Raw genomic sequence first — 14,053 nt, forward strand, 5'->3', positions numbered from 1 at the left:
AAAATTTATTTTAGGTATGTGGGAGAACATAGCCAGGGGCAGAAAGATCTAGGAAAGTCTAGAGTGACCAGGACCCTGAGCTGGACCCTGAGAGGGGAGAAGGGGAGAAGGGGAGAAGGGGAGAAGGGGAGAAGGGGAGAAGGGGAGAAGGGGAGAAGGGGAGAAGGGGAGAAGGGGAGAAGGGGAGAAGGGGAGAAGGGGAGAAGGGGGGAGGGGGGAGGGGAGAGGGGAGAGGGGGGAGAACAAGATCAAGAGGCCAGGAGGGTAAATGGTACACCAAAGGGATGGGTAATTAAAATGGCTGGATTATATAGGGAAGGACAATTGGGGTAAGGGCAGCCCAACCCCTGGACTGGAGAGTTCAGGGTAGAGGAAGGGGTATGCCATCCATAGCCTGTAAAAAGCAGGGACTAAGTAATGCTGGGAAAACCTGGTGGTCAGATCCTCTTTGATATATTAGACACCTCAGCCATTCATTCTAGATTTGAGACCTAACAGGTATCACCAAATTCAGTCAAAGCACTACATATGATGAAACGTCACAATGGGTATGAGTATAAACACAATAGAAATACATGTAACAGCATAGAGGAAATGCTACATTTGTAAAAATAATGTACTAATACCCACTTTCTTTAAAGCAGTGGTCCTCAGCCTTCCTAACGCTGTGACCTTTTAGTATAGCTCCTCATGTTGTGATGACGTCAACCTTAAAATTATTTCCATTGTTATTTTGTAACTGTAATTTTACTACTTGTTATGAACTGTAAATTGGAAATACGTGTTTTCCAATTGTCTCAGGAGACCCCTGTGAAAGAGTTGTGTGACCTCCAAAGGGGGTGTATGACCCACAGGTTGAAAACTACTGCTCTAAAGATACCTACAAAAATCACAAGGAAAATAAAACCTCAGTGGAAATTCATGTGAAGAACATGATGAGGGAATTCACAGAGCACTGGAAATGACTCATTAGTATGAGGACTTGACCATTCAATTATTCAACACATATTTAGTGAGCAGTTACTGCCTGCCAAGCACTGCAGTAGCTCTGGGGATTCTGCAACAAACAAAATATACAAAGACCCTTTCCTCTTGAAACTTATATTTTAGTGGGTGGAGGCAAGAAGTAAAAGGTCAGATATGACCTTTAATTTCTACTGTCTAGCTTTCTTTCTTTTTTCTTAATTTTTTTCTATTATTTAAATGCATTTTATTCAACAAACTATTAATAATATTATTTTGAGAATCAGATAATACATAAAAATTTGTTAAACTTTTATATTAATTTCTTTCATATGCTAAAAATATCATTAATGAGTATTTAGTACTATCCATAACTGAGGATCCTATACCTAATGTTGAATACTAAATTGTTTCAAAACATACAAAATATTCTTTGGGAGTTAAGCATAGTAAAAGAGCATAAAATATTAAAAATGAATCATTAAGAAACGCCAGGGCCAAGAAGTGGGAGTGGGTGGGTAGGGGAGCAGGGCGGGGGGAGGGTATAGGGAACTTTCGGGATAGCATTTGAAATGTAAATAAAGAAAATATCTAATAAAAAAGAGAAATATATTCAAAAGCCCTTATATGATACCACCTGGCATAGTGAGAGAGTATTTAAAATGCATTATCTGTATACATTGTCTAACAATCAGTTTACTTAAAAAAGATTATCAGTGTTTCTAGGAGAGAAATTATTTTATCACTAAGTATATTTTAAAATTTTCAAAATAGCAAAAACTCTTTGAAGTTAAACATTAAGCAAATGCAAATTTCACGCACAGTGAGAAAAATTATCAATAATATTTCCATGATGTTTTTAGAACATGATTTTAATATTTTTAACTGCTGATATTCAACAAGCAGAATAGTTATTTAAGATATATTTCATTGTTATGTCTCCCTTTTCATTTCTGATTTTATTAATTTGGATACTGTCTCTGTGTTCTCTGGTTAGTCTACCTTGCTTATCTACCTTGTTTATCTACCTTGTTGATTTTCTCAACAAGAGAAACTGGTTCTCAAAAGAACCAGTTCATGGTTTTGTTGATTCATTGTATAATTCTTTTTGTTTATATTTGGTTTGATTATTTCCTGCTGTCTACTCCTCTTGGGTGAATTTGCTTCCTTTTGTTCTAGAGCTTTCAGGTGTGCTGTCAAGCTGCTAGTATAAGCTCTCTTCCGTTTCGTTTTGGAGGCACTTAGAGCTATGAGTTTTCCTCCTAGCACTGCTTTCATTGTGTCCCATAAGTTTGGGTATGTTGTGGCTTCATTTTCATCCAAGAATATATATGGGCAGGGGCTGGAGAGGTGGCTCAGTGAACAAGAGCACTTATTGCTTCTCCAGTTGAATTCAATTTTATTCTCAGCACTCACAACCATATGTATCTCCAGTTATGGAGGAAACTAGGCACACACATGGTGCACATATACAAGTTCAGGGAAAATGCCCTTACAAATAAGCAATAAAACAATAAACCCAGCATGTGGAAAGCAGACACAGGTGGACAACTGCTGAGTTCTGAACAGGTGAGTTCAAGGACAGTCAAGCCTAGTCTACATAGTGTGTTCCAGGACAGTCAGGGGTATATATTGAAGCAAAATGCTGTCTCAACAAAACAAAACAAAACAAAACAAAACAAAAACCCCCACAGCAACAACAAAAGAATATATGGCAACATAAATTGGATTTGATGCTTTTTGTTTCTTTTTAAGAGGACTTTAGTGTAGACTTTCTGACATTTCTAGGAGACACTTTCTTCCTGTTCCTCTGGCTCTTACAACTTTTTTGACCCCTCTTCTACATGATCCCTGAAACTTAGATGTAGAAGTTATGTTGTAGATGTTGATCTACAGTTGATCAGGGTATATTTATATATTTAGGAATATGCAACTATCTGTCTGTATATCTATTTATCTATCTATCTGTATGTAACAACAATTAAAGAAAAAGTTCATAAATTTGTGAGAGAGTAAGGAAGGGCACATGGGAGGGATTGGGTGGTGGAAAGGAAGGGGAACTGATGTAATTATATTTACAAATATAAATAAAAATAAATATAAATTGTCCAATGAAATGTGGATACAATTAGGACACAGTGCTGAATGGCAGGGGGAAAAAGTGGATCTGGGAGAGGTTGGGAAAGGGCCATGAATATGGTCAAACACACACATTGTATGAGATTATTAAAAAAACTAATGAAAAAACAAAGATAAAAATTTAGCTGTGCATGGAGCAAATGAATGTGACAGAGAGCAAGTCTATGTTCCTTTGATTTCGGTTTCAAGTTCCTTCCCTTCTTGATTTCTTCTTCTTCTTTTAAATGGATTTATTTTACATGCATATATGCTTTTCTTGCATGCATATATGTAGATCATGTTTGTGGTTGGTACCCACAGGGGTCAGGAAGACATTAGCCCCCCTGGAACTGGGGTTACATGTGGGGCTGGGAATCAAAACAGGGTTCTCTGCAAGAGGCACAAGTGCTCTTAATCTCTTAATCTCTCTCCAGTCCCCTGTTTGATTTCTTGGTGGATTGTGAACTAGACGTTTAGGCTAAGAAATAAACCCTTTCCTCTCTGTCTTATTTAGGGTTTCTATTTTTGTGACAAAATATAACCAAAAGAAACTTAGGGAGGAAAGGGTTTATTTCAGTTTACAGTTCTCCCTCACAGTCCAACATTGAGGAAAGCTACAATAGAAACTCAAGCAGGGCAGGAACCTGGAGGCAGGAGCTAATATGGAGGCCATGGAGGAGTGGTGCTTACAGGCTTGCTCCCGATAGCTTGATCAGTCTGCTTTCTTATAGCAGCCAGGAACACAGTCTAAGGGGTGGCATTGCCCACTGTGAGCATGCCCCACCTCCATCAATCATCAGTCAAGAAAATGCACCACAGACTTGACTACAGTTCAATCTGGTGGTACTACTTTTCAATTGAGGTTCCCTCTTCCAAAACGACTCTTAATAGTTAAGGGTTTATTGGTGTGAAGGAAATCATCTGCAACTCTTATAAAAACAAAAACAAAACCAAAACCAAAAACAAAGCATTTAATTGGGGTTGGCTTGCAGTTGAGAGGTTTAGTTCATTTTTGTCACGGCAGGAAGCAAGGCAACATGCAGACAAATATGATGCTGGAAAAGGAGCTGAGCATTCTACATCTGGATTCAAAGGCAGCGGGAAGAGACTGAGATGTGTTTCATCTGATAATGTCACACTCCAACAAGGTCACAAGTCCCAATGCTGCCACTCCCTATTAGCCTACGGGAGCCATTTTCTTTCAAACACACACACACACATACACACACACACGCATACACACACTTACACACTTGTTAAAGAACATCCAGGAGCTGTGGAGTTGGCTCAGTGGGTAAAAAAAAATCTTCAATACAAGCATGTGAACCTAAGTTTGAATATCTAGCTCTTCTGTGGGAAAAAGCAAGGCAAGGTTTGTGTGTGTGTGTGTGTGTGTGTGAGTGTGTGTGTGTGTGTGTGTGTGTGTGTGCATGTGTGTTTGCAAGTGTGCCTATAGCAGTGTACTGAAGGGAGTGGAGAGAGAAGCATCACCAGGGCTTGGTGCTCTCTAGTCATAGCTTCAGAGTCTTTGAGTCCTCGGATCTCAAGGGAATATGGGAGATAATGACAGAGCAGGACACCTGACATTCTTATCTGCACTTGTTCCATGTATGTACATAAAACAAATTCTCTTACTCCTATAAAATCAAAAAGTAAGTTACATATTTCATGCATACAATGGCACAGCTCACATATTACCATTACAAAAGTAAAGAATGGAGTTATAGTGATGAAATACTGGACCAAAACAAGATAAAACCTAGCAGGGCAAACTCCAAATCCAGTATTACAGCATCAAAGGGCTTAGATGGCTCCTCCCTCCCTCATCTTCCAAGCTCCTACTAGGATGGCCCTTTGCTCACCTCACCGCTACCCCTTGTCTCTCTTGGGCTGCTTCCACTCCCTGTCCTGCAGCTCTCCGTGGCCAGAATCCCACAGCTCTGGCATCTCTGACATTGTGGGGTCCTGAATGCACTCCAGGCTTCACTTTCGTAGCTTTACGCAATGGTTTCTAGCGGCCTCCGTGTAGAGACTCCCCTGCCATATGCCTGGCCACTGTAACTCTTCTTAACTGTAGAGGAAGAGTCTGCAATCCCTTTACTAGTGTACCTTTTATGACTCTATAGCCAGAACTATGTGGCTGATGCTGTCAAGTTCTACTGCCTATTTGAGGTGGAACATGGCCCCTTCTTGAATTACATTTGCATAAGCTTTTGATTTGTTGCCTTCATTTTTAGGATGATAAAATTCTTTAGGCCTTTTCATCTTACATGTTGTAGGAATAGCTGGGTGGGCCTTACCTTGAGGACATCACTCTATTTCATTTTGTACCAGGGTTTGCCATATCTCTTTCAGCACAAGCCTTGGCTTCAACATTCCATTTCCTGGTGCTCCTTTTCTTCTCAAACTGTACATTTTGCATTTTTTGCTCATTTTTCACTGTAGATATGAATGGGTGACCACTAATAATCACATGACGGAGTCAATATTAAGATCTCCTCTGCCAAAGAAAATAGTTCAAGACTCCTCAATTTAGCCTCAAGTATATTCTTAGAACAGGGGCAAAAATCAGCCTCATTCTTTGCTAAACCATCCCAACAATGATCTCTACCCCAGTTGCTTATTAATGTTCCCCTCTGAAACCTCTTGAGCTACGTCTCCATAGTGCACATTGCTCTCAGCACTATCATCTTCCAAGCTCCTACTAGGATGGCCCATTAAGCCCCTCTTACATCATTAAATCCTTTCCATAGTCCAAAGTTCCAATGTCTTTCATGTTAAAAACAAAAACAAAAACAAAAACCCAGTGTGTTGAATCCTGTTAACATACTTGTACCAGATTCTGTCTTACTTTTCAGTTACTGTAATAAAGCATGATGAAATAAATCATTTAATCCGGGATCATGATTTCAAAGCCCATGGCCATTATGGTAGGGAGCATGGCAGCAGGCAGGCTTGATACTGGACCAGTAGGTGAGATCTCTTTTCTTGAGACAACTATGAGGCAGATAGAGATAGCGTGGCACTGGGAATGGCACTAGTCTTTTGAAGCCTCAAAACCTGTCTCAAGTAACACACCTCCTCCAACAAGACCACACCTCCTAATCCTCCCCAAAACAGTTCCACCAATTAGGGACCAAGTATTTAAATATATGAGCTTATGAGGGCTATTCGCATTCCAAGTACCACACTCTATGTGTGCCTGCAATGAAAAAAAAAAGCAAGCAAGGCAAATGAAATAAAAGAAAAATATATGGTTTCAAGAGAAAAAGAACATGGTATGCATTGGTCTGAATGAGAATGGCTCCTGTTTAGGGAGGTATAGATTTTTCCTTATTGGAGAAAGTATGTCACTGGAGGTGGGGTTTGACAATTTAAAGACCCTTCCCAGCTCTCTCTCTCTCTCTCTCTCTCTCTCTCTCTCTCTCTCTCTCTCTCTCTCTTTCTCTCTCTCTCTCTCTCTCATGCTTACAGTTGAAGATTTAGGCTCTCAGCTTGCTGTTCCTGTTACCATCCTGCCACCTGCCACCTGCCCTCTGCCAACTTGGAGGCATCTGGCATTATAACCCCAAATTACCTTTTTCTTCTACAGGTTGCCTTCTTCATGGTGTTTTATCACAACAATAGAAAAGTAACCAATACAACTGTCCCCACTAAAGAGACAAGCATAAGAGAAGAAAGGTTTTGATAGTTTGAGCATTAGAGTGACATCACACTGACATACCGCCCTATAATTTGGAAACTGACCCTACATCCCTCACAAAAAGGGAGAGTGCAATAATATGTATAGTTCAATTTTTGTCTTCTTCAGACTGTTGATTCAATCCTTTAAGAAGTCGTAAACATCAGGGGAGCAGATTATAACTGGAATTAACAAAACATAGTAGTGTGAAATTATAATATAATCCAGGAGTATATCACATGTGGTAATGCATTAATTATATTTTAGATTTCACTTATTCATGCATTCTCATAATGGGTTGTGAAGTGAAACATACAGCTTGTTAGAGTAAACTTTGTACATTCCACCTATCTGTAGGTATTTTTTATTAGATATTTTCTTTATATACATTTCAAATGCTATCCTGAAAGCCCCCTAGAACCCTCCCCCGCCCTGCTCACCAATCCACCCACTCCTGGTTCCTGGCCCTGGCATTCCCCTGTACTGGGGCATATAAAGTTTGCAAGACCAAGGGCCTCTCTTTCCACTGATGGCCGACTAGGCCATCTTCTGCTACATATGCAGCTAGAGACACGAGCTCTGGGGGGCACTGGTTAGTTCATATTGTTGTTCCTCCTATAGGGTTGCAGACCCTTTTAGCTCCTTGGGTACTTTCTCTAGCTCCTCCATTGGGGGCCCTGTGATCCATCCAATAGCTGACTGTGAGCATCCACTTCTGTATTTGCCAGGTACCGGCATAGCCTCACAAGAGACAGCTATATCAGGGTCCTTTCAGCAAAATCTTGCTGGCATACACAATAGTGTCTGCGTTTGGTGGCTGATTATGGGATGGATCCCTGGGTGGGGCATCTTTTAAGATTTGTTTTTATTTGACATATGTGGGTGCTTTGCCTCCATCTATCTTTTGAGTACCACCTTCATACAGTGCCCGTGGAGGCCAGAAGATGGTATCACATCCTCCAGGAATGCAGTGACAGATGGTTGTGTGCCACCATGTGGCTGCTGGAGAGCAGCTGGTGATCTGACCAGGTAAGCTGTCTCCCCAGCCCTCACTATCCAGAGGTCTGTTGCACATTTAATCATAGATATATGCTGCATCATAAAGGTCTTCATCTGACAAATTCACATTACTGCAATAATAATCTGTACATGCCTCTACCGTTTATCACTAGGTTTAACTATGTAGCGCAGTAAGAAATCCTTTGTGCAGAAGGACTTTGCAAAAGAAAAACTTAACTAGAACATTTGATAATGTTTTGACAAAACACCCTCAAATCCAAAAAGCCTATTATTTCCCTGATAAATGTATGGCTATGGCAATACACATGAACTATTTACACTTACTTTCTCTCTCTGTCTCTGTCTCTATATATATGTTTGTGTGTAGTTTGTATTTGCATATGTTCATGACCATGTGTGCTCATGTGGAGGCCAGTGATTGACACTGGTTTCCTTCCTGTGTCCTCCTTTTAAAAACAAATAACTGATGCATACGTTTAATATTATTCTATGTGTATTGGTTTTTGCATGCATGCATATCTGTGTATTATGAGTGTGCAGTGCCCATGCTGGCCAAAAGTGGGAGTCAGATCCCTTGGGACTAGAGGTACAGACACGAGTGAGCCATCATTCAGTGATTGGGAATTGAACCCAGATCCACTGAAAGAGCAGCCAGTGTTATTAACTCCCTAGCTATTTTTCCAGATCCTTTCTGTAGCTTTTTTAATTCTTTCACGATTACATTGCACAAACACACAGATATACATGTGACTTTGATCATGCTTCCCCCGTATTATTCTCTCATCCACTCGACCCTCCTACTGAACCGCTTCCTCCGATTTACATGTCTCTTTTGTTTATGACCCACTGCATTTAATTAGGGTTGCCTGTGTGAGCATAGGTGGCAATTTATTTACGTGAACAAGGATGACTGCCCACTGGACACTGCTGACGAATATAACTCTCCAATTTGAGGCAAGTTCTTTTATTGTAAATGGAGCGCACACACTGCCTAGACTAGCTGCTCAACAAGTCCTTGGGGGTCTTAGTGTCTACACCTCCCAGTGATGGGATTACAACCATGGTTTTTTTTTTTTAATGTGGAGACTAGGGATCCCAACTCCAGGTTCTCTGCATACAAAGCAAGCCCTTTGCCAACTGAGCCATCTATGCAGCCCCCTGGATTATACTTTTATATAAACCATACACTACTAATCAATTTTAAGGTAAAAATTAGAAAAATGTTACTGTGACAAATATATTGAGGCCCAGATGTCCTTACTGGTCTGTGGGACTCGTATTTTCTAGCAATACGAGTTCATCATGAAATGCAAATAATGTGGTAAGACTTTGAATACCATGTGACTACTAGCCTGCCCTGGTTTATTTCCCTGTTGCTGTGCTAAACACTGACTAAAAACAGCTTGGGGGAGAAAAGGGTTTATTTTGGCTTATAGGTCACAGGCCATCACTGAGGGAAGCCACAGCAGAAATTCAAAGAGGAGTCTATAGGTTAGAACGAAGTGAGACACCATGGTGGAAAGCTGCTTTTGCCCTCCATGGCTTGTTCATCCTGCTTTCATATCCAACCCAGGGTGCCTGCCAGGGAATGATCACTCAGTGATCTGAGCCCTACCGTATCAATCATTAACCAAGAAAAATGCCTCCATGGAATTGTTTACAGGCCAGTTTGATGGAGGCAATTCTTCAACTGGGTTTCTCTTCTCCCAGGAAACTTTAGTCTGTATCAAATTATCAAAACACCAAGCAGCACACAGAAAAGCTCTTAGCCTTAATTTCTACGAATGCCTATAATCTTAGAACTAAATAGATTCCTGGCCAATTTTTTTTATAAGAAAAAGTATTATTTTATGTGTATGGGTATTTTGCCGCTTGTATGTCGGCACCACTTCTGTGCACTGAGTGCCGGTGGGAGACAGATCCCCTGAAATTGGAGCTATAGATGGTTGGTATCAACATGTAGGTGCTGGAATCAAATCCCTGTTCTCTGGAATAGCAGACAGTGTTCTTAACTACTGACCTATCTCTCCAGCCCCCGTTACTCATTTTTGACTAGGCTAAACTCATTGTTAATACTTCATCTAAGATACAGTTAATTACAGCATTTACCATTGTTTTGTGTAAACACAGAGGACAGTGGCTCAACCCTGATGCAGTGTCAATATAAGAGCATCCGATGTTCTGAGACTTAAACGTGAAAACCCCATGTGTCTTTGAAAAGTTAAAAATAACATTTGATTTAAAGGGCTCTGATTTCTTTTTTTCCAAAGTGTCTGTTGACTTTTTTTTTTCTGAGACATAATACTGCTATATAGCCCAAACTGGTGCCATGAATGCACAATTTTCCCTCAGACTACTGAGTACTGGGATTGCAGTCACACATCACTCTGACTAGTTGATGGCATGTTTTTTTTTTTTTTTTTTTTTTGGTTTTTCGAGACAGGGTTTCTCTGTGTAGCCCTGGCTGTCCTGGAACTCACTTTGTAGACCAGGCTGGCCTGCATGTTTTTTAAGGATGTATTTTGTGTGGGTATGAGTGCCTTCATGTATGTATGTGAACCATATGGGTGGCTGGTACCTACAGAGGTCAGAAGTGGGGAGGTCAGTGCTCTTGGAACTGGAGTCACAGGCAGTTGTGCGCCAGAGTGTGGATGCCAGGAAGTAAACCTCCATCCTCTGTAAGAGCAGCAAATGTTCCTTGTGGGAATGACTTCTTCTGAAAAATGCTGTTTTAAAACTTGCCTTTACAAATTGTAGCCTCCCCTCCCCCAGCCTGAAACCTGCCTGCCAAGGTTCCACTGTTTACATCCGGATGGAGCTTCCCCTCAATCGTTCTGCCACGCCCACTGCTGGAGCCTGCGGCTTTGCTGTTCCGGAGCCATACACGTGGTCACCCTGCTACTGGACCCCAGGATTATTTGGCGGGAATCGGGCCCTGGGAATAGTAAAATTGAGCTTTGATCAGGATGTCTGTCTTAGCTGCATCTTTCTCTCCTGCCGCCTAGCCCTTCTTCTCTTCCAGGTTTCCAAGATGCCTTTCCAGGCTAGAACCCAGACATGTGATCCGCTGGCTGGACACAACAACAAATCACTCACGCTCTCTCTCTCTCTGAACCTGTAACCAACTTAGTGAAGTGCTGTGAGATCCTTTATAGTGACATACTCCTTCTTATGTACTGTATTTTCAAATTGTTCAGAATTAACTGACTTCTAAGAAAAAACACTGCAATCTTACTATGCTTTGAACATTCCGATGTACTGTATTCCCTATTTTAACTTTGTGACACATTCATGTTCCTGACACAGAACAGTGTATGTGCATAAGATGTGGGGCAGACAGAAGGTCATTTACTAGAAACAATGTGGTACTGAAAGCAATGCCTACTTCACCTATGGAAAGTGTTGAAAACCACATGGGGATACACACACACACACACACACACACACACACACACACACACTCAACACCATTGTGGTTTTGCATACTGTTCTGAGTCAACAGGACCAAAGAACAATTTCCTCCCTTGCAAACCTTCTGTAAAGGATTAAGACAAAAGTTCACCATTCCTTTTTGAAATCATATTTGCTGTACTGTTCCATAAACAGAGGACAGCCTTTGTTTGAGAGATCAATGAGATCAGGGGAGAGATTAGAACTCTTCTGCACAAATCACCCTAACTCTTGCGTAAATAATGCCAAGAATGGCCTGGTGGGATAGCTTTTCCAGAGGTCCTGAGTACAATTCCCAGCAACCACAGGGTGGCTCACAACCATCTATGAGGGCATATTATGGCCTCTTCTGATATGTGGGTATATATGCAGCAGAGGGCTCATACATTGAATAAATAAATAAATAAATAAATAAATAAATCTTTTAAAAATACCATGTGATCCCCAACTTCAATCCAATGGTTGCCTATAAGTATCTGCATCTGTCTCAGTCAGCTGCTGGTAGAGCCTCTCAGAGGAGAGCCATGCTAGGCTTCTGTCTTGTAAGCACATCATAGCATCAGTAATAGTGTTAGGGTTTGGTGCCCACCCATGGAATGGATCCCAAGATGGCCTTTCCTTCAATCTCTGTTCATAGCCAAGCATTGGACTAAGATCAGAGACCCCTTGGAAGAGTTAGAAGGATTGAAGGAACTGAAGAGAAGGACAATCCCTTAGGAAGACCAACAGTGCCAACTAACCTGGACTCAGGAGAGAAAAAGCCACCAACCAAAGAGCATACACAGGCAGGCACATAGGTAGCAGAGGACTGTTTTGTGTGGCCTGAGTGGGAGAGGATGCACCTAATTCTGTAGAGATTTGATGCCCCAGAGAAGGGAGATGCCTGGTGGGGGGCACCCTCTCAAAGGTGAGGGGGATGTAGGATGAGGTGAAGAAGTCTGGGAGGAGGAACTGGAAGGGGGAGCAACATTTGGGATATAAATAAATAAAATAATTTAAAAATAATACCAAGAGTTAGTTTCTTTTGTATTGCACCAGCTCTTAATCACGGTGCCGAAATTGAAGGAATGAATGTTTCTGGAATGCCATTGTATTTTTGTTTCAATTGCTCACTGGATGTAATGCTTTGGCTATTTTCTCCAGGTTAAGAGTTCCAAGTTCTCACCTGAAACTTCACTGGTACTTCAAACAGTTGATTCTTTGCAATGTGAATGCTTGGTAGGAAAAGAGGGAAAATAAGATGGACTGTATAATTGACAAAAAAAAGTCCAAGCTATCTATCACTGTTTTCAACACTGCAACTTTTTTTTTTAAGTTAAGAAGACTCAGTTAACACTGATACCTAAAACACCAAGACCCAACAAAGAAAGAGAACTTCAGACCATTTTCTCTTATGAATATCAATGCAAAAGTACCAAATAAAATTCTTGCGAATGGAATCCAAGAACACATCAAAACAATCATCCACTATGATCAAGTAGGCTTCATCCCAGGAATGCAGGAATGGTACAATACACAGAAATCCATCAACACAATAGACTATATAGACAAACTCAAGGAAAAAATCCTAATGACCATCTCATTAGATGCCAAAAAAGCATTTGACAAAATATAATACCCCTTCATGTTAAAAGTCTTGGAAAGATCAGGAATTCAAGGTCCATACCTAAACATAATAAAAGCAATATACAGCAAACCAGTAGTCAACATCAAACTAAATGGAGAGAAACTTGAAGCAATCCCACTAAAATCAGGGACTAGACAAGGCTGTCCACTCTTTCCCTACCTATTCAAAATAGTACGTGAAGTCCTAGACAGAGCAATTAGACAACAAAAGGAGGTCAAAGTGGTACAAATTGGAAAGGAAGAAGTCAAAATATCACTATTTTCAGATGATATGATAGTATACTTAAGTGACTGTAGTGAACTCCTACAGCTGATAAACCACTTAAGCAAAGTGGCTGGATATAAAATTAACTCAAACAAATCAGTAGCCTTTCTATACTCAAAGGATAAATGGGCTGAGAAAGAAATTAGGGAAATGACACCCTTCACAATAGTCACTAACAATATAAAATATCTTGGTGTGACTCTTACCAAACAAGTGAAAGATCTGTATGACAAGAACATCAAATCTCTGAAGAAGAAATCAATGAAGATCTCAGATGATGGAAAGAAGATGAATTGGCAGGCTTTATACAAAAGCAAGCTACAGATTCAACACAATCCCCATCAAAATTCCCTATCAGTTCTTCATAGAGTTAGAAAGAAAAATTTGCAAATTCACTTGGAATAACAAAAAAAAACCCAGGATAGCGAAAACTATTCTCAACAATAAAAGAAATTCTGGGGGAAATTCCGACCATCCCTGACCTCAAGCTGTACTACAAAGCAATTGTGATAAAAAAAAACAAAAACAAAAAACAAAAAACCTGCATGGTACTAGTACAGCAACAGACAGGCAGATCAATGGAATAGAATTGAAGATCCAGAAATGAACTCACACACATATGGTCACTTGATCTTTGACAAAGGAGCTAAAACCATCCAGTGGAAAAAAGACAGCACTTTCAACAAATGGTGCTGGTTCAACTGGCAGTTAGCATGTAGAAGAATTCAAATTGATCCGTTCTTATCTCCTTGTACAAAGCTCAATTCCAAGTGGATCAGGGACTTCCACATAAAACCAGATACACTGAATCTAATAGAAGAGAAAGTGGGAAAGAGCCTCTAACACATTGGCACAGGGGAAAATTTCCTGAACAGAACACTAATGGTCCAGGATCTAAGAACAATTATAGACAAATGGGACCTCATGAA

The sequence above is a fragment of the Mus caroli genome, unplaced genomic scaffold, assembly GCF_978045245.1.
Source record: "Mus caroli unplaced genomic scaffold, Mus_caroli_1 scaffold_5, whole genome shotgun sequence".
NCBI classification, from domain to species: domain Eukaryota; kingdom Metazoa; phylum Chordata; class Mammalia; order Rodentia; family Muridae; genus Mus; species Mus caroli.